The sequence below is a fragment of the Malurus melanocephalus genome, unplaced genomic scaffold (assembly GCF_030028575.1).
Source record: "Malurus melanocephalus ecotype Western Australia unplaced genomic scaffold, MMel_1.1 scaffold_400, whole genome shotgun sequence".
Lineage (NCBI taxonomy): Eukaryota > Metazoa > Chordata > Aves > Passeriformes > Maluridae > Malurus > Malurus melanocephalus.
Window position 1 is genome coordinate 110,558 of NW_026623632.1, and position 22,554 is coordinate 133,111.

The 22,554-nt window shown below is 38.5% G+C and overlaps 1 protein-coding gene across 2 annotated transcripts in view; it reads left to right on the forward strand.

Annotated features, from left to right (window-relative positions):
- The first annotated feature begins 22,402 nt into the window (after window positions 1-22,402).
- PDE7B (phosphodiesterase 7B) overlaps window positions 22,403-22,554 on the forward strand; it is a 168,959-nt gene continuing 168,807 nt past the window's right edge. For both annotated transcript variants that reach the window (XM_057379304.1, XM_057379305.1), the window contains exon 1: window positions 22,403-22,522. The gene's annotated coding sequence lies outside the window, so the exon portion shown is untranslated. The remainder of the gene's footprint in view (window positions 22,523-22,554) is intronic.

Genomic DNA, 22,554 nt, shown 5'->3' on the forward strand with positions numbered 1-22,554 from the left:
GTTAATGCTGTTAACACAGTACACATAGGTTTCTGTGAAAAATCAAGACCTGAATAGAATTTTCTGCTAACAATTTAAGATGATACAAAATTAATATGTTACTTGTTAAGTGCACTAAAGCTGATGAATAGTCATTATAGCATGCTAAAATGGAGCCAGAACCCCCATCTTTTTAATTCACCAAGTAAAAAAAATTCTGATTCAAAAAATGAGCATGAGTTTAAAGAGCAGAAGGACCTTCTGTCAAAATCACCAAAGATATGTGGCCTGGAGATTCTGCTTTTGATTATTTGTCTGTAAGAGTACAACAGACACTGTGCCAGTTGAATGTATGTCAGAKGTATCCAAAACATACATGCAGCTCTGAAAAAGGGATGAAAAACATAATGACCACATTTTAGTTGCGCTTTAATTAATGCACAGAACGAGTGCTGCAAAATTGTTTGGTACAGTCCTAATGTTGCTCATCCCTCCGTTTTCCTGTTTCAGGGAAAGGAGACACTACAGYTAAGGTACCAGCTGAAGACATCTAATGAAAATATCTGAAAAGGCTTTGTCTCTTAGACCTTTTGAATTTCTCTGCAATAGTATTGCAGGCAAATGGATATATTGTATGTTTTCAAGAAGGAGTTATTAAATAAGTTAAAGAAACAGCACTGAAGTAAAAATATTTCCTCATAATGGTCCTTTACTGTCAGTGAGTTCAATCTACTCAAGTGATGTATTTTTCTCAAACCACAGYATAAACCGAAGGCAATTCTAAGAAGTACAGGCCAGACAAGAGCACATTTGGTTTTGCAATATTTGCAAATCATCCTTTTTCAGTAGAAGGAAAATTCTGCAACTGACTTTTAGAAGTAATACTAGTCCCTACAGAGAGTAGGAAATACAAAAATAAAATGAGTTTTAAGATATCTGTAATGCAAGGACATCAGTGCAGCTGATTTGGTATTACACTGTGAGATTGACTTGTATAGCCTAATATCCAAAAAGATTCATCCATTTCACAGCACAAAATGCAGCAAATAMTGTTATTTAGCCTGTGATGGTGACGAAGGCAAAGGTTAATCATGTTAACTCTAAACTGGGCTTTGGATGGTGCCTAGCTTTGCAGTAAGTCTGTGTTTGTAAAGCAATGAGATTGTTCTGGTACTCATGCTTGGCAGTTGCAATAACTTTAAGTRTCACATTATATGTTTCATTTTTCCTATATGTGCAGTTGATTCCAGTGGTCTGAATCTTCTTTACCATTCAGCTAAGCCAGACCCTTGTATTAACTCACTCTTTGACAAGAGCACATTTTGAAAGTTGGGCCTTACTTCTTTAGAAGAACTTACAAAAAGAGTAAAAAAAGAAAAAAAAATCTTCTTTTATTGTGTGTTGTTAAATGCTTCTCTCAAAAGAGCAATTTTCAGAGCACATTACATGAACCTTCCTATTGTACTTCCCATCTGTTTTCACATACTTTCTGTAACAAAATAGTAAAGAGTGCTGATATTTTAAAATACTCTTTACATGAGGTAAGAGTCTTGCAATGAATGGGGCTGTTCACATCTCAAACTATGGTTTCTTTTTTAATCTCTCCACATATTCAGAAATCAGTTGTGTTGGATACACTTGGATCACACTGGAAGTATTTAATTTGAAAGCCCAAGAGGTACAAACTAAGTCATTACCTTCCCTCCAGGAAGCAAAGTAGAGCTAACACAGAGCTCTGATGCCCAGTCAAGTTACATATATTGAGATTTCATCTGGTAGACTGGCAATACAGGAGTGCTCAGATGTAATCAGAGACTTTTACTCAAGTTATAATCTTCTATTAGTATTGCTGGTTCTTCTCCTTAATAAGCAAGGTTAATTTTCAGAAATTCAGGAATCACTTTGTTTCTCCATCAGGAAGCCTTAACATTACTGACAGGATTTATAGCACAGCTGCCAGACGGGCAGGAAGGTAAAACTAGGATGCATTTGCTGTTTATGTTGGAAAACCTTACCCGGAAGCATTGGCCCATAAAAAGGTGTGAAATTCATGTTGAAGATGTGGTGTTTCAAACTAACTACTGTTGTTCAGAAATATTTGTCAGAATACATTTGAAACTAATACAGAGCAGATGAAAAATGCTTCAAGAATAGAGTAGTACTGTACTGTAACTGAGAGTTTGTTGTCTTAAGCAGGGATGATTAGGCCATCAGCTTGCAACAAGTAGTTAATTTTTCAGTGAAAATCTTATTTTMAATATAAACATATAGCAAGTAAGTTTTGTTTAAATCTTAATCTGCCTGAAGTGATTTACGTAGCATAGAAAATCATATTAGAGCTAGCAGAATATATTTCAAAACAGCAATTAACGTAATATGTATTGCCAAAATATTATATCCTTTATCAACAACAATTTGTTTGCAGTACTAGATAATGGAAAAAAGGTATTTTGACTGTAAAAGAGTATAAGAACAAGATAGGCTTTTTGATAGATAAGGGGTTATCAAGCACTTGATGACCAAAAGTTTCTGGAATTTACACAGTTATTAAAAGAAGTGATAATGGTAGAATTTGGGTTTCCTCTGAGAAATAACAGCATCTAGCATTACAATACAATGAGAGCACAGGGAAAAGGTTTAGGGGAGAAATTGTATTATGCAGTCAGAAAGCAGCCTTATAATTTCTCCTACGAGACCACATGTCTGGTGTGTTGATATCTGAATAGAAAGGKTCAAAACAAGGAATTAAGCAAGATTAGCAGTAAATTCTTGCTGCACAAATTGCAACTTATGCTATACAAAAAAAATAGTAACATAAAAACCTGCGGAAATTTTGTTTTAAAAATAGTTTGTGGCAGATTAACAGATTAACATAATTTAAAGCTGCATTAAGCCATATGAAGCAGTCCAACAATTCCTTCTATGTGCACTTTTATACAGAATTTTATACTCCAGCTAGTCCCCAGGTTTCTCAGTATATGTGCTAAGTAATCTATATATGTTCCATTCAGTGAATTAACGTACCCATCACCTAGGTTAAAGCCAGAATTAAGAGTACCATCCCAGTTACATTGTGTTTTCCCACATATCTGAAAAAATAAAAATACACAAGCAAGGAAATCAAGTTTAATTGAAGATAATTGATTTTGTTTCATTTAATGTGAAAATAGCAGGTATAAGGAAAATCTTTTGATCAGAAACAGCTGTTCYACATTGGGCCAAAGTGCCATCCTTCTAAATTAGTTTTTTGAAATTGGGAGACACAAAATTCTCCATCACTTGAGCAGCAGCACACATTTTGCCCGGTCAAAATCTTTTTGTTAACAAAACCCCAGTACCTAGTAGTACATGTATCATATTCCTTCTAGTATCAAGTTGTTCACAACTTTAAACTAATATCTACCAACTTACCCAAGCCTTAAACTTACAAGCTTGTAAACCCCTCAACCCCAAACCACACSTGAAACTACTTCATTAAATTGCTGCCGTGCTTGTTACCTTCCAAAGTTCAGGCACCAAGCAGCTCTAAGAAGGTTACACATCCCCACCTGGATCTTGTGATTTGACAAAACAAATGTTAATAGTTTGTTCTGTAATCGCCTTTAATGAGTTTTCAATTTGCATCAGGTAATCTGATGTGCCTGCCATATAGAAACCRTGCAGGATGAAAGCTCACTTAAGCTCCTCTATAAGAAATTCAGAAGTAAAAATTTGCCTTTTTTTTTTCTTCTTTTTCTTTCTCCGCTGGCTTTATCTTCCTTGAGTACTCTTTGCAAAAAGTAATTTTTTTATTAAATAGATGTCTTTTACAAGTTGGTTTTCAAACTACTTTTGCTTGATCATCTCTCAGCTGACTCTTGATGTAGCTGCTCCCAGAAGTACACAGGCATGTGGTCTCTTCAACAAATTGTATGTTTGTCTAAAGCTTCTTATTAATATACAGTATTTAAACATTAGGTTTATACATGCTAACAGTTTGATGCATTAYCAGCAAGAGGAAGTTTTCCAGTACACTATGCCTATTTATAAAACATCCAAAAAATTTTGAAGTTAATTCTGATGGTGCGATGAACAGTTAAGAGGCTCTCGATATTTCAGTCTCTTCAGAGAATAATGCCTGACTCAAAAAACCATAAATTTATACAGTAGAGCACCTGAGTTTCAATAGAATTTCTGACTGCCCAGTGTTATTTTATCTGTGCAGATGGAATATTTTTCAGAAATGCTCTCCYAACCAGTGGCCAGCCAGGATGCATCATCTGACCTTGCGTCACAGCATAGCTGGGGATTAGTATGAGGCTGCTAACATTTCTCAACATCAAAAACTTGGTAGGAAGACAAGATTTCTTCCTTCTCTTGGCTGTTCTTTTGGTTTGTGATTTAGGTTTTTGATTTTTAAGAATGAAGTCTAGCTAGTTCCTCTTTCTTGGAACTTCTCCACTGTTACTTTTATAAAGAATAAGGATGGGCTATCCATTTTTTGAGGTCATTTGCCTTGCCAAATAAGCTATACTTTAATCCCTCTTGTGTGTAAGAAAAAAATCAGTTTTTCTCTGTCCAAAATTCTAACGATCTGTGGCGCAGAAAGTATGTGTAAATCCAAAGTATATCCAAACAWTGAGCCAGAATACCTGCAGGACTTTGGGACTTTTGGAATTTGGGAAAAGGAGCAGCACTAACACTCTCCCAATTTTATGTCCCACGTAAAGACTATTTAAATAATGCAAGGTTAGGAAATATTAACCCTGCTACAGTGAAGGCCAATGCTACAGTCACTACAAGGGGCATAAAGCACAAACGCAGTTTCTTACTCTGTGGTCTTCTCCATAGATAGTGAGCCTCTTCTTTTTTTTCAGAAAAGCATGTTACTAGGAATGTCAAGTTTTTTACTGTAAAAAAGGAAATAAATCCTTTTTCCAGAAATTATGGTCTGGGTATTTAACAGGGCAAAGAAGGGGAAAGAGYACTGYTATCAGCAGATGCTGYAGTGGCTGCGCTCAACAGAGAATTKACTCTGCTGGCCTGGTCAAAGCACAAGCACACTGTTAGCCTGGGGCCCCAATCCCAAACCAGAATCCTTACATGCTGACTGTAARGRTGGTTTCTCAGTCACAGAGCTACAYTTTAGCACTGTGCTCACGACTCACTAAGAMCTGCTGCACATCAAGACAASAGAAGTTTAGGAAGCACTTGTCCATCACTTSTCTCTGACCTATAGTATTTCTTTAGGAGAACACATCTAATACCTATTTGAGGATTCCAGATGAATGACAACCTTACGTGTGCCTAGTTGAAGATCTATTCCTTATCTAGATTAGAAAATTATTACAGATAATGGCTACATTTAATTTTCTCTCCAAATTGAACTGTAACCCAGTAGTTCATCTAGGAGGATAGGGCTTTTTGAGCCATAACTTTGAGATTGGAAATAATTCTTGTAGAATTATTCTAAAYTATTTTCTATTTATGAGCCTCTAACTTCCATTAAAGGCTGAAAGCCTTCAGGTAATGCAAAATAAAAAGRCAATCATAGAATGGTTCGGGTTAGAAAGGGCCTTAAAGAYCATCTATTYAYAACCCCTCTGCTGTGGGCAGTGCCACCTTCTGCTAGACCAGTTTGCTGAAAGCCCCTCAAAAATTTGTTCAGTTTTATCAGGTGGTCTAGAACCTGCTCATTGGTCCAAGAAGTTAAATGTGATCTCAGCATCTTTGGGTATAAATTAAAGTACTTTGTACAATAGATGATACTTCAATTACTAGAAATAATTTGAATTCCTATTCATCTGCTGGTGCTATTTGTGAAATTGTTAAAAATTGATAAATTTTCTTTTATTTTACTTGAAGTAGTTTTTCTGCAGTCTCCCCACAGATTCTAGACAGAATTTATACTGTATTTAGGAATAAGCCTTGTGCTCAGAATTCTTTTTGGGGGGGGCAGAAGGAGGGGCTGGTGGTGGTGTTGTTAATTTTCCCTTGTTTTGTGTTAGTAGCAGTATTTCACAGACAGGTGGACTTCTGATTTCAGTAATTCTTTGTTGAATCGTATCCAACATTATATAATACATTTATGAAATGCAGCACTTTGTGCCTGTGTGTGGCTAACAACGTAATTTCCTGAACAGAACTCACACATCTGTCTCACCCTGTCCCCTGTCTCAGATAAATCACCATTGCACTGTGCCTCTTTCCCGCTCTGTAAATCACAAAGACAAAAAGAGAGATAGTGTTTATGTACAAGCACCTCTGCATCGCTCTGAATAAAAGCAGTAGATAAAAGCTGGGTACAACGTGTGTTGGGGAAAAAAACATCGACACATAAAAACAGGGACCTAAAACAGTATTATGACATCCAAAACACTGCAGAGCATCTAAAATTTAAGTATTATGTGCAAACATTCATGAGTTCCTAGCTGAAATGGCTTTCTTTCTATAACAAAGTTGCAACCGGCACTTTTGACTTAGGAATCCATCCTTGTAGCTCTCTCTCAGATATTCTAGCTGTTTTTCACTAGGAGCTTTGCTGATTTAATCAAAATGGATTAAGTAGTTCTCATTGTAAAGATCAGCTCGGTTCAGCATCTGATAAATCTAATTTCTACATAAGAGCATGTCTCATCGTTGTGAGCYATAACCTGATGAATTACAGGCTTACTAGATGGCTTAGACTGTGAGATAAAGAAAGGAAAATTTTTCCTCATGATTTTCCTTAGAGACAGGGTAAAATCACAAGGTTTGCAGCTGTATTCTGCAAGCTATGTTCGGAGTGGCTAATTACAAGGCAGGATTCTTCTGGCACTGTGGGGATATTCACAAATGCAACTTTAAATTAAAAACACTTGTATAAAAAACTCTAGTGGTGATGCAAGGGTGATTGCTGCATGTTGGGGCAGCTGGTGCTTTAGATAGAAATGGAAGGATTTATTCTCTTAGCCTTGAGGGGAGTGGGTGGGATTTTTTCCCCCCCAGGGCTTTTTTTCAGTTTTACTGAGTGTTTGGCTTAGTTACGCATTTTAACTATTGGCTAGCACTTAAGCAATGCCAGTCTGCCCTGCCTGGCGAGCGATRTGCTCAGGATTGTGTTATAAGCAAAGGCAGCAAGCTTTTTGCTGCTACATTAGAAAAAAAAAGTGATATAAATTCTCAGCTATGGACTTCCTGCTTCGTTGAAAATGACTGCTTAGGATACTCATAAAAAGGAGGTTTCTTTCTCTGATATATCAGTAACTGTTATGATGGCTGTCTCAGGTATAAGGTTTAGAAGATCACCCTGTGCTCTCTGCTTTGCTCACCTGTGCAAGGGAGGAATTGGTTTTGCACAGGTGCAGTTATTAAATCTAATCAGATGCATCAAAAAGAAACAACAAAAAGAAAATTTGTGTTTATGTGGTTTGTTGATTGATCTGCTTGAAGTTGTGTTCCTGATGTGTAATATGTACTGTTGGGAAAAAAAGGTACCTGATTCAGGTACAAATCACATTGAAAAAAAAGTCTATTTCTAGTTAGACTGAAAATCTTATCTTTAGTGTAGTACTTAGTAAAAAACTATGTAGTTTAGAATATTTATTAATCTGCAGGTCCATCTCAGAAATTTATCACATTTCTTGGACAAAAACAGGTGATCTAATCAATGGTGGGGGAGGGAAAGAAAAAAAAAAAAACAACAAAACAACCAGCCAAAAAAATCAAGACAAGAAACCAAAGAAAAATCAAAAATTGTCTGTACTCCTCTTCTTCCTTGGTCTATAGTCTGCCAAGTGTGAATCATGGTACCCATGAAGTTGAGTGCATTGCCGTTTGAAATTAAGCTGCTGTTCCGGCAAACCAAGCACTAGCTTGGTACTGACAAACTTCTGCTAAGCATTCACATAWCAATTTAAAACTGGAAAGTCTTTCAACATATAACAGCACAGAAGGTGTAATATGAGCGTTTGATATGAGCTCTGCAGTCACACACAGAAAAGGGAGCAAGAAAGGACACCACTCCTCTATCTGTGTTTCTTCCCTTACAAAACATGTTTGGCATCTGCATCTTGCAGTTTCCCCTGGCAACTCTCTACTATCACAGAATAGAATGTCCCAAGGCTACACTCCATTACACTGCACCATCTTTTCCTTTTTTTTCTTGCTCCACAAGCTTTAATGAAGCCCATCAAATTCACACAAGTGCCCTATTTACTGTACAGAGATTACGTCAAAAGAAACGATGTTGGCTTCCTATTAATGCTTGAAGATTGGCAAACGATCACAAAAGTCGATTGCTGTTCAGTTTGCTGAGTGATGGCATGTATTGCTGCCTTGCCTAATTACAGCAAATCGGATGTTTCCTGCGGTGGAAAACAATACTAACAAATTGCTAATGCTGTGTTTTTTAAKGGGAATAGTATATCTCGAGAATCAACTGAAGCAGAGTATTTGGAATTCTGTAGATGTTTTATTATCAGTTTATTTTAATGTGTATTTATGGATAGGTAAACTAGAATTCAGGAGCTATATTAAATCTTTAAAATGTACATGACTGATCAACACCACGGTAGTAGCTTTTCTTAACTGGTTCRGAGCTGAACTGTATTCAGAGCCAAATTTGTACTTTTGGGTGTTTTTCAGAAGCTTTTTGCCAAAAATCTTCTGTCAAGTTGCAAGTGTRAAGGAACATGTGGTAAGCAGTGCARTGAGCATTARCTTGCAGAATAATTTRCAAATCATTTTCAGRGACCACAGTGATTAAAGRAATTGCCATYGCCACAAGAAAAAGAACAGGAATTTACCGCTATCTAAGATTTTWAGTTCTCACATTCAAGGCAGTATGGATACAGCTGGCTTTGTGTGTATGCATATTCTCTCTATTTTCCAGTCAATAGTTCCCCAGGACATGTTTTTACACTGAGGGATTATTAGGAMATCCTGATAACTCCTACACACAGTCTTTTCCCAACTTCTGCATGTAATTCCAGTGTCTGTAGCTTTACAGCTAACAAAACCAGTTGGTGTGACAGCCTCGGCTCTTTGTAAAGGATGACACTGATTTCCTTCACTTTTCTCTTAACTAAGAGGGAGRTGGGATAAATCAATCAAATCTTTGCAGATTAATATTAAAGAAAACAATTGTTGTTTAAGCCTGAGGAAGTATSTCCTGACAAAATTTTAACTAGGAARCTTAATGCTTTTTATTTTGTTGAGAGTGAGCTGAATTGAGTAAGTGAAATAAAAATCATGTTTGTCACCTCATGCTTGAGGAAATTGCCTGTTAAATCATGACATTGCCCACACATCTCTGATTTTGCTCTTGCMGCTCAGAAAGGAAGGAAAGGAAGAATTCCATGAAGAAAGCTTCAAGGAAGTCTCTTTAAGACATTTGCCAGCAGCAAGTCATTGGTCCATCTGAATGTAGTGAACACTGCTTTCAGGATTTATCAAAACATTTATCTAGTCCTGTTGGAGATTTCTGGGCAGATGCCTCCCCCGGCCTCTCTGGAAATTTCCAGCTGGATGCAGTAGCACATGGGCTGAGGAGACACTCAGTAKCCTGGGTTCAGCWCTGTGCTGAGCTCCTGTTGTGCTCTGCTGATCAGGAACTCTTGGGGAGCTGGAGGAGGAGAGAGACCTTCAGCCTTGATTAGAAGAAATGGAATAGGATTCTCTCTGAGCCTAGGGGAAAGATCAAGTAATGTTTTGTTGGAGCATGTAAAAGAAGACCCCTCTACCTGCTGAACACCTTCATTTATAGCCAGACTGATGCAAAGTCCCTGGAAGGACAGGGAGATGTTCATATTCATTCAGAGGAATTTGTAGTAACAAAATCAGATCTCTTCAGTTTGTTTTGTTCCCATCAGTTTCCTTTTTTGTCATCTTGCTCATGATCAAGTTCCATGTGTTTGAATTCAAACATCTGTGCTTTACTCTAAAAGCAAATTACCATGATTCTCTGMAAATTTCATACATAAATAATTTCAGTGCTACCGAAATGGAAAAATTCTGAAACATCTTCCTGGCTGCTCTTGTTTAAGGCAGTTGTGACGTAAATGAGACAGACTTGCTGTCTTTTCACTCTGTCTCACATTTCCTTCCTTTGCACTCCCCATTAACATTTTCTCCCACCTCTTTCCCTGCACTCTGTCCAGAGAAGTCAGTATCTCACATCCTGTTCTCTCAACRTTGTTCATTTGCATGACCTTTACTACTCTTGATTACTATAATGAGTGTTTTTTAGTAATTATCATCATCCTGTTCTTTTTTTTTCCACAGCAATACCCACTTTAATACGTTTCAGATTTATAAAACACATGTTATATTAGCACAAAATTAAATACCACCTCTCTTTCCCTGTGATGCTTATACACAACTACTAAAAAGTTGCTTTCTGCAGTGGTCCTGAATAAATTTACAGCTGGCCTTATGAAAGTGTGTCAGCTTTCATATCAGTGAACTAAGGATATCAGCCAAAGCTGATTGTGTCTTGCCATCAAAGTAGCTCACACTCRCATTGATGTGATGTGTGAGGAATTTTTCTGGGCCTTGCACACTTTCATGAGCAACTCTGCTTCACTTAATAGGTATTGTTAGTAAAATCTTCAACAGCAAAAAAATTAATAGTGTTGAATGTGGAWGCCTGTTACACTTTCCAACACTTTTTAACTCATGATGGTCAAAGAAATCCTGGTCTTCTCAGACCACGTTGCAGTAAGAAAATGCAGCACAGAAGTGCAAGAAGAAATTTCTTCTTGCTACTGATGCTTTGTGCGTCATGAACCAGGATTTTACAGTGATAGGTGCTCTACAAACACAAGCAAAATATGTGACCCACTTTTTGAGAGAGCAAACAGTTTCATGTTGTTGGTGGTAGTGCTAGTGGGATATACTTTTTGATTTTAAACTATTTAAACTACAGTATTTTAGTACAGTATAGACAAAAATAATTATCACAATCACAGCCATTTGCTRTTAATACTGAGTGTAGTTACTGCTGGCTCCAACTTTCTTTCTGGAATGCAAAGTGAATGTGAGTTTACAGCAATGTGAATGCATTGTCTGCAAGAACTTMAAATGAGCCACCAATTCCCAGCTGAATCCTGCCTCTGGGGAGCACAATGGCTTCTGATGAGCTGCATCTTGTGCCTCCAYTCAGAAAAACAGCCAGGGACTATCTAGGTCCCTGGTGCTGCTCAGCTCTGTCGTGCTGTTCAGTTTTTAGTGGCTTTATTACTAGAGTAATAAAAGTTTTTAGTGGCTACTTACCAGAGCAAGGCATGAAGTCCCACTTCAAGGGTTTCATGCAGATCTTGTCCTACCTGTGGACATTCCTGTGATCTCATGTCTAAGGCGGCTCATTCAGCAGCAGCACAAATGATGAGCAAAGCCTGAATCTGCCTGATTAACATGGCCTAGCACACACCACRGCATTCCTTTTCCAAACTTGTGGGGAAACTTATAAATTCCTCTAGATCTGTAGTCAGGGGGAACCAGAAAATGTTGTTTCTGTTTGAGAGGAAGACAGCAAACACTGTGTTTGGCAAATTTCTGATTTGGAAATCTTGCCTTTTGGTTCTTCAGAGATCTTCAGAAACTATTTGTATTTCAGCTAGTGGAGGATAGCTCTTTTCAGATCCACACAGGGACCAGAGAGACCTGACTGCCCACTTTTTCCATGATACTTTGCTTTTTCTCCTATAATTCCTTTCTACTCAAACTCATTTCCCACGGAGCTCTGGATGTGAAGGTAGAAACGCAGAGTGGCGCAGACAAGTGTGATCAGCAGGTTCCTATAGGCTTGGGAGGTGTCCCATCATTTGTTCTGCAGTGTGTGGGAGGCCTGGGAAAGCAGCACAGCATTCAAGGAGAGAACCAAGCAGTGCCATGAATTGATGCATCCGGTAGGAGTGGGAGAAAAGCCAAGTGATGAGCCAACAAGGTGGGATCTTCCTGTGGTTGTGTAATGGACAAATTCAAGTCCTAGGCAGAACCCAACCCRAGCCAGATTTTGTTTTCTCTGCTTAATGCTTGCTCTTATTTCTCCTCTCCTTTGTCCATTTACTACAAAAGCTTTTATCCTCCTACAGCAGCAAGTATGCAAGGGTTTGTACACAGTGGAAATAAAAGGTTCAAGTGCAGTACATGAGCATGAGCTCTGATAGAGGGATGGCAGCACACCCTGGATGAGCCCTTTTGTTCCTGTGACTGTTCAGTGGGGTAGAGATGAGCGGCAYGCAACAAACCCCAAATCCAGTGTTGTTTCCTGGACACGTGCTCATTATTTACAGTGCTGTATCAAAGTTCATCCAGGCAAATCTCTTGGGTTTTTTGTGTTTGGGCAGAAGGTGTTTTCTCAGGAGATTGCAGTTCTTCCACAGCCAATTACAGTGGAAAGTCTTTYTCACAACTTTACAGTCCAAACAAATAATAAACAAAACACAAACCTATCTGGTTTTGCTTCGCATTGTGAGTAAAATGTAAGTCCCTGAGTCCAAATTCCTATTTTTTTCTACCAACCAAATCTTCATCTGTCTTCTCTAATGTCAGTGTTTCATCCAGTGCAATTTCTATTCCTTAATATTAGTTCAGATAATAATTGTAATTGTTTGTTGCCTCTGTCTATGTTTGTGTGGTTAAGTGTGTGACGCAAGTGTGTCTAAGCAAGACAGCAGAGAAAGCAAGATTCAGATAAAGACATTCTTCTACAAGAATAAAAACCTCTTTTGTTAAAGAATTGCTCCCTCATTTGATGTCAAATGTTTTTAAAGAGAGTGRTTTTGAAAAAATTATCTTTAGACCTGTGCTAACTCTGCAAGAAATTATCCCTCTGTCCTCTGACCTTGAAATTCCAGAAATGGCATGGTGACTTAAAGAAAGTCACAAAGCTCACAAAGTCTCCTTGTGAAAGGAGAGTTTCAAAAAAGCAATGTTTCCACAGGGTGACTARCCAATGTAAAAGGGAATAGCTTCTTTCATCCACACTTAAAATATTGGCCTTTCTTTGGAATACATAAAGATCATTTGAACTTTATAAATGTAAATACTGAGATTTTGTAGAAGAGTAAGAAATACCTGGTTGCATGTGTTTGTGTGTCTGTCAATATACACAGCTGCAGCCCAAAGAGGGTTTTGTGTGTAGGCAGGGAAGTCTAAATTGGGTTTTCACAAATAAAAATAATTTTTCGTGCTAAGACATCAACCAGATTGATTAGACCAACRTGTGTCTCACAGTCCTGATCAGACAGTTGGTATCTCAGTTTGTGAGAGTGCTCTGCAATGCTGCTGCTGTTTTCACAAGGCATTGGCTGTTAAACCTCTGCAGATCCTCAATGGGTAGCTRAGTTAATCATCTCTGAGCATCATTGAGCTCATCTTCTTCTGTGTCAGTGCAGGCCCATGTTTGCRTTTGTCCTTAACCTGGGTTGTGTTTAGTCTGTTTATGTATCTCACGGATRTGACATTTTGCCTTCAGGATTAAAAGCTAAGCACATTGGAAACGCTTAGGACCAGGTAAAAATGTGTTTCTCTTCTCACCATTCTTGTTGCTGCTGATGATATTTTCTCTCTCGTCTTCTCATTTTTGTTCTTCAGTAGGTTCCCTTTATGTCGTGTTTGTCCTTATTAGAYGCTGATTTGTTTCATGGTACTTAATGATTTTAGTCATCCCAGGAAAATATCTTAGAGGGCAATTGCACTCCAATGTGAGTATCTGGGCTTCTTTAAGGATTACAGCTCCAATTCCTAGTATTTTGATTCTGTCTTATYTCTTTACTACACAATAACCTGGAGTCTCAAGTAAGAACCAAACTGTAGATGCACACAATATGTAGTCTTACCTGACAACTGCATAGAACAGAAATTAATTTTAATAGTCTTTATTTAAATATTTATTGAGTCCTAGAGATGGATTAAATCCCTGGCTGGACTTGACCTTGATTCCTAATAGTTACTGCTGGTTAATAGTTATAAAAACATATTTCCATGTGTTTAGCAGACCTTGTGACTCTGAAAATGACATTCAGACAGAAGAATCATAAAAGACTGCTATGTTTTATGTACTTTGGCATTGCAAGCATATGGGAATGGGATTACATACCTCAGAGTGCAAAGCAGGGATTGCAAGTGCCTGGTTTAGAATCTAGAGAGCTTTCAGGGAAAGAGTCTTCCTCATGAAAAAAAATGCATGTGCAGGAGGAGGGTGGGTCAGACGCACAGGGAACAGTAATTGAAGTCCTCTTTGATGGCTTTAAAMAGTCAGCTTAAATTGCTCCAAAGGAGAAACCTGGACTCCAGAATCCAGGGGACCTTGGCAGTTATGTCCTACCTTTGGTGTGATCAAGTGGCTCAATGACAGAACAACTTTACAATTACTGTTGTATAAATACAGGCCTCYGATGCAAGAAAACAGAAATATTCATATATTCAGATCAGTGTGTTATGGTTGTAATTGTTATTCTCCCCCATCTGGGACCACATTTTTGTCCTCAAAAGTTTATCCTGAATGCTTAATGAGTCCCTCAAAAAGTAAATCTATAATTTCTTACATTCAGTGTCACTGGACTTTACTTTTCAATGTCCTGGAAGAATTACCCACTGATAACATTTTACATTCAAAAAATTGTAAAAGATGGATCCTAAAATTTTCTGAAAAGGAACCRTCTTCCAAATCATCACATTTGTTTGCAAGCCCGGAATATATGTATGAATAGAATAGCAAAAAATATTGTTTTATGACCACAACCATATCCTTCTTCTTCTGTGGAAGTTGCATTTTGGCTTGGGGAGGGCACCAGCCAGGGTACTGTACACTTCCTCTTCTTTCACTCTTTCTGATAAGCATGTAAACCAGAACAGTAATTTGTGCTCAGTTCTTTCTATTAAAACTGAAACTCATCAAGACATTRGCACAAAATTGTGGACTACACAGAATGTTTGAAGAGCATTTAATGCTTGYAGACTGTGTGGGAATCCCAAAACACAGGGATGCACACTGTGGAATGAGGTGAGGGGGAAGAAAATAGGTGGACAGATGTAAACCTGGCCAAATCATCACTCATGTGCAAGTAGGACCTGCTGAGCAAAACCAAATTATTATCATTTGTAAATCTCAATATACTTTYCATCCTCAAGGCCTATATCTGCTGGATCACACTGCTATGTTTCAATTCAATGAGATTAGAAAGTTAATCATTATAAGCTTGGTGTCAAAGCTAAAATTCTCTTTGMTAGATTAAATTCTCTTTTTTAGAAGATGTTGGCCTCTGGTTCAGTTCAAGTAATGCTTATTTCACAGAAAATAAAATGGAAAAAAAGAAAAAAAAATCTAAAAAATGTAATAAAATGCTTAAGTAGTAAAATTAACTGAAAGTTGTAAAAATAATCCTCCTGCACCTAAAATTTTATAGGTATCAGGAAAAAAAAAAAAAAACAGAAAAAGCAAGAGTGAAGCTCTTTGTAGTTCATGTATGTTGAAATGAAAACCTAGGAATTGCATACCATACCCCTTAGTAGTTTTTATGAAAGCACCTCCTGTGTGTTTATCTGTCTAAAATAGTGATGCAATACAAATTCTTAAGTATKAAAATGAGGCTTTGAATTGGAACCTACCATATGATTATTTTTCCTTTTTTTTTTTTATTTAATGACCATAGAGTATAACATTCTCAATCGAACAAACGAGGATTTTTGCTTATTGCAGTACTTTCTTACTTCTCCAATTTCGCTGTTTGATAAACTAATGTTTCTAGCYCTGCTTTTAACCCTTTGATGCAGAATTGCATCTGTTTTGTTTTTCTGTTGTTTCAAATTTCTTTATGGCACATCGAAACACCAAGAGCCTTATGAAAATAATCCACTGGCTGAAAAGGAGATAAACAAAAAAAAATTGCTTGCCTAAATTAGGACTAGATTAATTTGGAGAAATATCAGTGATAGTAGTATTAAAAAGATAAAGTTTTGGATTTATTGATATTGATGCTCTTTATGACTTCAAATTTTCTTTGAACATGTTTGGTTTTTAGGGAGAATTCGTGCCACCACCTATGAGTGACAGAGTGAAGACAAAGGTAGTCAGCAATGGCCAAAACAGAAGCTTTTTCTCTTTCAGGTACGGATAGAAATTTTTCATCTTTTTGTTTTCAATTTTCCTGGATTTGAAATTGAATGTCAAATATTAGAAGCAAAACAAAATGTTTTTGCATATGGTCTGATCACTAAAGCAAATATGAGTCATTGACAGTGATGTTTTCTCACCCTTCTGTTTCAATGTCTGGGACTTGTGTGTCAGCTCCTGCGTCCCATGTGATGAAGTCCTTTGTGCCTGTGYACAGCATTTGTGGCAGCTGTACAAATGACACCTTTTCTGGGATGGCTTTACACCAGCTTTGGGGGCTTTACCACTGCTCTCTGGCCAGGAAACCTGACTCTGAGGGCAGCCTATGCTGCTGTTCTTTTCACTATGATCCAACTGACACCCTTTGAAWGTCATTGAAACACTGCAAAACAGAAAACAGTCTATGACTGGACCCAAAATAAGTTAATAATATTCATGTATGTAGATTTTTTTTTATTAATTCAAGGGTCATATCTGCTGAAAATCAAGGTCCACACAATATTCTAGGTCACTGCATCAAGGTAATGGACATTTGAAAAATCTCTTCCTGATGCTTTGATCATCCTATATAATGTTGAGCTCATCCAGTTCTATTTATGTGAACTACCTAACCCATAGATGAGAAATTATTTCTATTCTCTTGATTTTAAAAAAAATGGTATTAGGGATATTTCTCATCTCTAAAATCTAAATCACTCTATGCATAAGTGTATAGAAGAGGACATGCTTTATAAAACTCTACTCATATTACAATACTCYAAATGTTCTTAGGTTAAACCCTCCCAGTCAAAATTCTGGAACTTTTTTCCTTTTCTATATATTTTAGTATACTGAACAATATAAATTTTAGAGAAGTAATGTGATATGTTAAGTTTTTATAGGCCACAGAGGTAGCTTTCTATCTAATTACTTCCTCCCTAGCCTTGAAAGAAAAAAATRTTGCCAGAGATACGCAGACAGTTCATATCTAATTCACCTACTGTTACTTAGGGACTTTGATGCCTATTCTGCAAATTTCCTACTTTCTTCAGTACTCCACCTGCCTAAATTCTGAGGGTGCCAATGCATGGGCACCTAAAGCTCTCCATGTGCCTAGACTTGGTTTACTTCCCCATAAAAGGGGGGTTTACTTCCCCAAGAAAGGCTGTTCACAATTCCACAGTGCTGACTGTTTGCCCAAATGCCTTTGTCTTCTCCATTGCCAGGGAAATGTCTAAAGTCAGCACAAATGCCCTGGAAATCCGCTCAGAAAGCTGGGCTCAGATCACAACTGTTGTCCACTACTCCTTTCTCAACTGTATTTGAGATGGAAAACTSTTATGAGAGAGGGACCTTTCTCCTATACATATATACTTGGCTTTTCAGTGTCCAAGAAGAAAGAGAAAGCTAAAAAGAACAGAATAACATAAAGAAAGACTTTTTTTTTTTAGACTCAGCAGCTCATGGGAAGAAGATTGGTAGCTCTGATATGGCATAGGGGACAGTTAGAGTGATACTSTTTGCCAGAAACAGCTGAATTTGTAGTTCATTTTGGAAAAGATGTCTGATAACAGGTAGGTAGCATCAAGGCTGGAAAGCCAGACAGAATATCACATGAGTAAGTTTGAGAAAGTTGGAGAGCATTCCYTTTTGGTACACACCTTTCTTGGAAGCATTATAACCTCATTATGACAGCACTTGGAAGCCCAGAAGCCCAAACCATGTACCAGCACAGTMAAATAAATGAGGGCTGCAGTCATGGCAGCAATCTGTGCCCTCCTTTGGGGACCACCTCACTCTGAACAACACCATGCACTTATTCACCTCCTCTGAGTCCATGGCCCTGGGCTGTCTCCAGCCATCCCAAACCTCAGCTGATATCAGCTGACAGCAGCTTCTGACAGTTCACACAGGCTCTCTGTAAACACACKAAAAACATCAAAGCACAGATCTCAGGAGAAGAGCAGAACTGTAGGGGAGTCTGTTCCACAAATTGTGCACTGAGGATGCTTCCAGCAGTTCATTGCATCTATAACAAGACTAATCTGAAGGCATTGCTTTGTAAATAAACAGGCACAGAACGTTCACATCTAGGCACTACAAGCATTTCACATAACTCAGCCCAGAGAAMTTTGTCTCTAGAAGTTTCCTGAAGCAATTACAATGTGACATGAACTCGCCCTCATGAGTAGTGTACCTGTATTTATAGGGTGGAATAAGCATAAACTTCCTTGAATCTTTACTTTGACTGGGGATATCGAGCCTTTCCTTCCTTTCTTTTCATGAATGTGAGTGACTGCAACTTTGCAYTACTTGTCCACCTTTATTCTCCCCTGACAAAGTACAGACCTTTCATCACAGAGTTTTCAGCATCCTCAGATTTACATGGTTATGCCCTAAAGAAAAGGAAAAATAGTTTGGGGAGTCACAGTAACATCTGCTACCTTGCTCTTCAGAGCAATTTTGTGGGCAGCAGAGGAAAGTGGAAAGAGAGTCAGGGCATGAACTCATTCCTCAGTGGTGGCAGCTTGAAAATGATGCCTCATTTTCCACTCCTTATTCCCACCTCTTTATTCAGATGTCATTGACGGCAACACACAGATAAATATCTGGTCCTGTTCTGGATCCCTTCCTAATGACAGTCAGGGTAGAAAAAAAGCAATGAGAAGAAAGTGGAAGTATCTCAGGAAGGAGCCATCTTTCTGTTTGTCCATACACAGTGCCTGCCATTCCATCATGTGCAAACACAAATATTACCGTCACTGAGATTAATTATTTTTTTTTTAATTTCAGGGATTATATCTGGGTAAAAGGAGTGTGATTTGGGTGAGGCCTATTAAGCGGCCTTTCTAATATCCAAATTCCTTTCCAAAGTCCAAAGGGGAGGATTGCAGATTTGTGGAGAGGTTTGCCATTCCGTGCATGGTAAAAGACAACATGTCTGGGTGTGCCACCTATATTGTGAAAGGAGAATAGCTAAAAACAAATATAAAAGCATCTCCAGTGCAGAACCAGGACTGCAAAAGGAAGTAAAATTATTCTATCAAGCAGGATTTCTCAAAAATGCAGGCTCATAAATTTGAGGGATTCCCATATGTGTTCTGAGATTCCCATATGTATTCTGATGCTTATTTCTGAGAGAAGGAACCATGCTGTCTGAGTCCAGCTCATCTCTTTTTTCAAGAGCTGCATGATTAAAACCTCCCATTATGGCCAAGTTCTGTGCTTTGGACAATCCTGCAAATTGCTAATAACAAGAGTTATCTACTTTATCTGCCTATATCTGCAGCACCTTCCCCAAAAATGTATATATTCTTGTCGTTTGTACTATTGCTCAGACTCACAATGCATGTTTCCTGCAGAATTCTGAACATCTCAGTGAGACATGAGGCATAATCTCCTTTACCTTTTTTTCCTCTTGTTGTTTTCTCCTCTCATTCCTGAACAAGCTCTGCTCTTTGGTATTAGTATTCCAGTCACATACTCACATGACTCTACCCTACCAAGTTTCTGTTATGTCAATTAAGTTGTAATTTTGYTCTTGCTTTAAGTGTTCTGGCTCCATTTAGTTTTATTTAGATATATTTTACATCAGTCTAGTCTGAGCATCAGTTGTTTTGTTTTCTTTTTTCTTCCCCCAACATTTTTTTAAGAGTCAGAGTTTTCCTTTTTTCAGCATTTTGGTTTAGGCCAGCACGAGTTACATTTATCTGGACATGTAAGTACCTGACGGGATATTTTAGCATATATACAATCAGATTAGCAAATCTAGGCTGAAGTTTTTTTCTTTGCGAGGTGAAGCACATTTCTTCTGAGCAGTCCTTCCCACCCCATTGTGGAMATGCATGGTTATGCAGAGGTAACTAAGGTCTTCCTTCTGACAACCTTCACAGCCACACCTTYTCATTCCCACCCTGACCTGCAGGTACTCTTGGGTGAATTGAGGTTCTTTGTCTAAGCAGAAACTGCAATCAGAAGTGCTTCCAGGACTCTCTACCTTTGTGAGGTAGAGAATCCTCTACCTCACAAAACCCACAGTTTCCACTCACTGTCATGGGGCCACTTGGTTCCAGGAGGCTGAAGAAAACCATAATTTACTTAGGAGAGAGACAAGACCTAAGACTTTGTGCAAAACTGGAATGTACCTGGACCCTAATTCATGAAATGCAATGTAATGTTATTAATGAGATTGACCCCCCAAGAAAATAATCAGACTGGAACAGACATTTGAAAATCCCTACCCTTACGTCTATATTCCACAGTAGGATCACCTATATCAAAACTGTTCATGGATGATAGTTGACTAGCCATACCTTTAAAAATAGCCAGTAACAAGACACTGCAGACTATCACAGCCCATCTATTTCAGTACTTCGCTCTTACACCTTTAGTTTTTCCTAAGTCAAACAACTTTCCTCTGCTGCAGTTTATTTGTTCTAACCACAATTCACATGGAGAAAAAAATTAATCCCTTCTTCTTTGCAAGTCATCTTGATCTATTCTAGCCAAATAAACAGAACCAGAACACATCTCAAAACAGTGGACCTTGATTATCTACTCTGTCATGCTCCTAGAGCAGACCTTCACACATTTTGGGCKCTGCCCTGATTGCTTTCGAAACACAGTCTGAGACTTGAAACYGGTTTAGATGCAGCCATGTTGCCATAAAGGGTGAAAAAGTTTAAAGGCCAGATAATGTCTCCAGGCCTAAGAATAAACTTTATCCAGTATTGTTTATTTTCTTGCAGAGATAAATACTCTTTATAGAGCTAAGAATACTTATCAGTTCTCCTTTCTTTGGACTAAACAATATCAATCTCAGTCTTTCTTCACAGACTCCAGATCACTCCTACTGAAAMCCATTTAATTTTCAGCTGACATTCCCAAAACTGGTTCCTGAAGTGCAATTCCCAAAGTGCATTACTCAGCTGCCTGCTTACCAATTCTGAGTGAAGATGAACACGATTCTGTGCTGWATGAATAATATTTCTATTTGTGCATTTCAAATTGCTTCATAGAGTTCTCTAAGTACAGTCAGTGAACTCAATGTGSTCTAATTGATTTTGTGAATCTCTAACTTATTTAATACTTTTTGATATGTTTTCCCAACATTTATATCACCACAACACTTAACATTTGTTTGTAAGGATAATTGCATTAGCAGCAATAGCACAGGCAGATGTTTCARTAGGTAAAAATCATTCAATATTTTGGTCTCTCTGGAGCTGCATTTTGGTAGAATCAGTTGATGGTAATGGGGAAGTTTCTATGGCTTCTACTGTATTTTGCATGTTCTGTRGAACATTGAGAAATTCCTTTCTGGGGAGCTTTCCACCTATCCATTTTCAAAAGGACTTAAGAGTTTCAAAATKAAATGTTAGACTGTGAAGACTTAACAATGAACTGTGCCTCATAGACCAAGCTCTTTGAAAAGATTCCCTGGAAGAACAAATCGATAAAATTAGAATGATGCAGATTATTAAACACCTTACTGTTGTCAACTGACCTCCTGTCAATTAYTTTGTGCTGCTCTGGCCTTTGTTGCCCATGCTAATTGACCTTGATGAATGTTATTTTTTTCTTGACGCTTCAGCAGCATGGTTTCTCCATYGGCAATGGTGTGGTTATACTGAAAACCAGACTCTTTCCTTTTGATGTGGACTTTGGTACATGATAAAAGGCTGTGTGGTGGTCCGCAGCAGAGCTGGCAGGCGGCAGAGCTGGGCTGGGATCTGCTGGGGGAAGGAACACTTGTTTGCCCAGCTCAGACCTCAAGGGTGACTGCAGCCCTGACTCCGACGGGTAATGAAAGAAGTTTGCTAATCTGCAGCCTAGCTCCTGCTGACTGATAAAGGGATGTGTACAGTAGTCTCAGTCTTATCTCTTTAGCCAGGTTTACACTGGTGTGACACTGCTGAATTTAGACAAGCAGTTCCTGATTTACTGTAGGGCAAGGGCAGAATCGGGTCTGATTTTGCACCACAACCCATAGAGATAACCCGAAAAACATCCTGGGTATATTTAAGAATACTTCAACATACRTAAGCATATTAATTTAAAGCCTTTCCCCAGGTTGCGAGGATATTTTGGATCTTTCTGGTACCTCTCGATAGCAAACCTTTCAGAGCTAAATCCAGGACAGATAAATCATGACTCCGGTTCCTTTCGCCGAGGGTAGCCTGCCTAAATCACTGCCACATTCCACCCATAGTAGTCGTTTAAAATTAATAGCACATGCAGGGGAAAAACTAAACCCTTTGACGTCACTGCCGAAATGAGGAAACATAAACAGAAAAGGCTTGTCGGCGGCGCTGGCGGCGCGGCGGGGATTGGTCTGCGCTCTCTCCGCGCCCGTGGCACCGGCAGCGCTCCCCGCCCGCCCGGCAGCGCTGCCTCACACGGGCGGCCACTGCAGCAGCCTCGCTACCCCAGCCCGCACCCTGGCACACAAGTGCGCTCTCTTCCCGAGCCTTTTTGCTTCTTAAGGTGGTTTTATTTCCTGGGTTGGGGGACTTGGG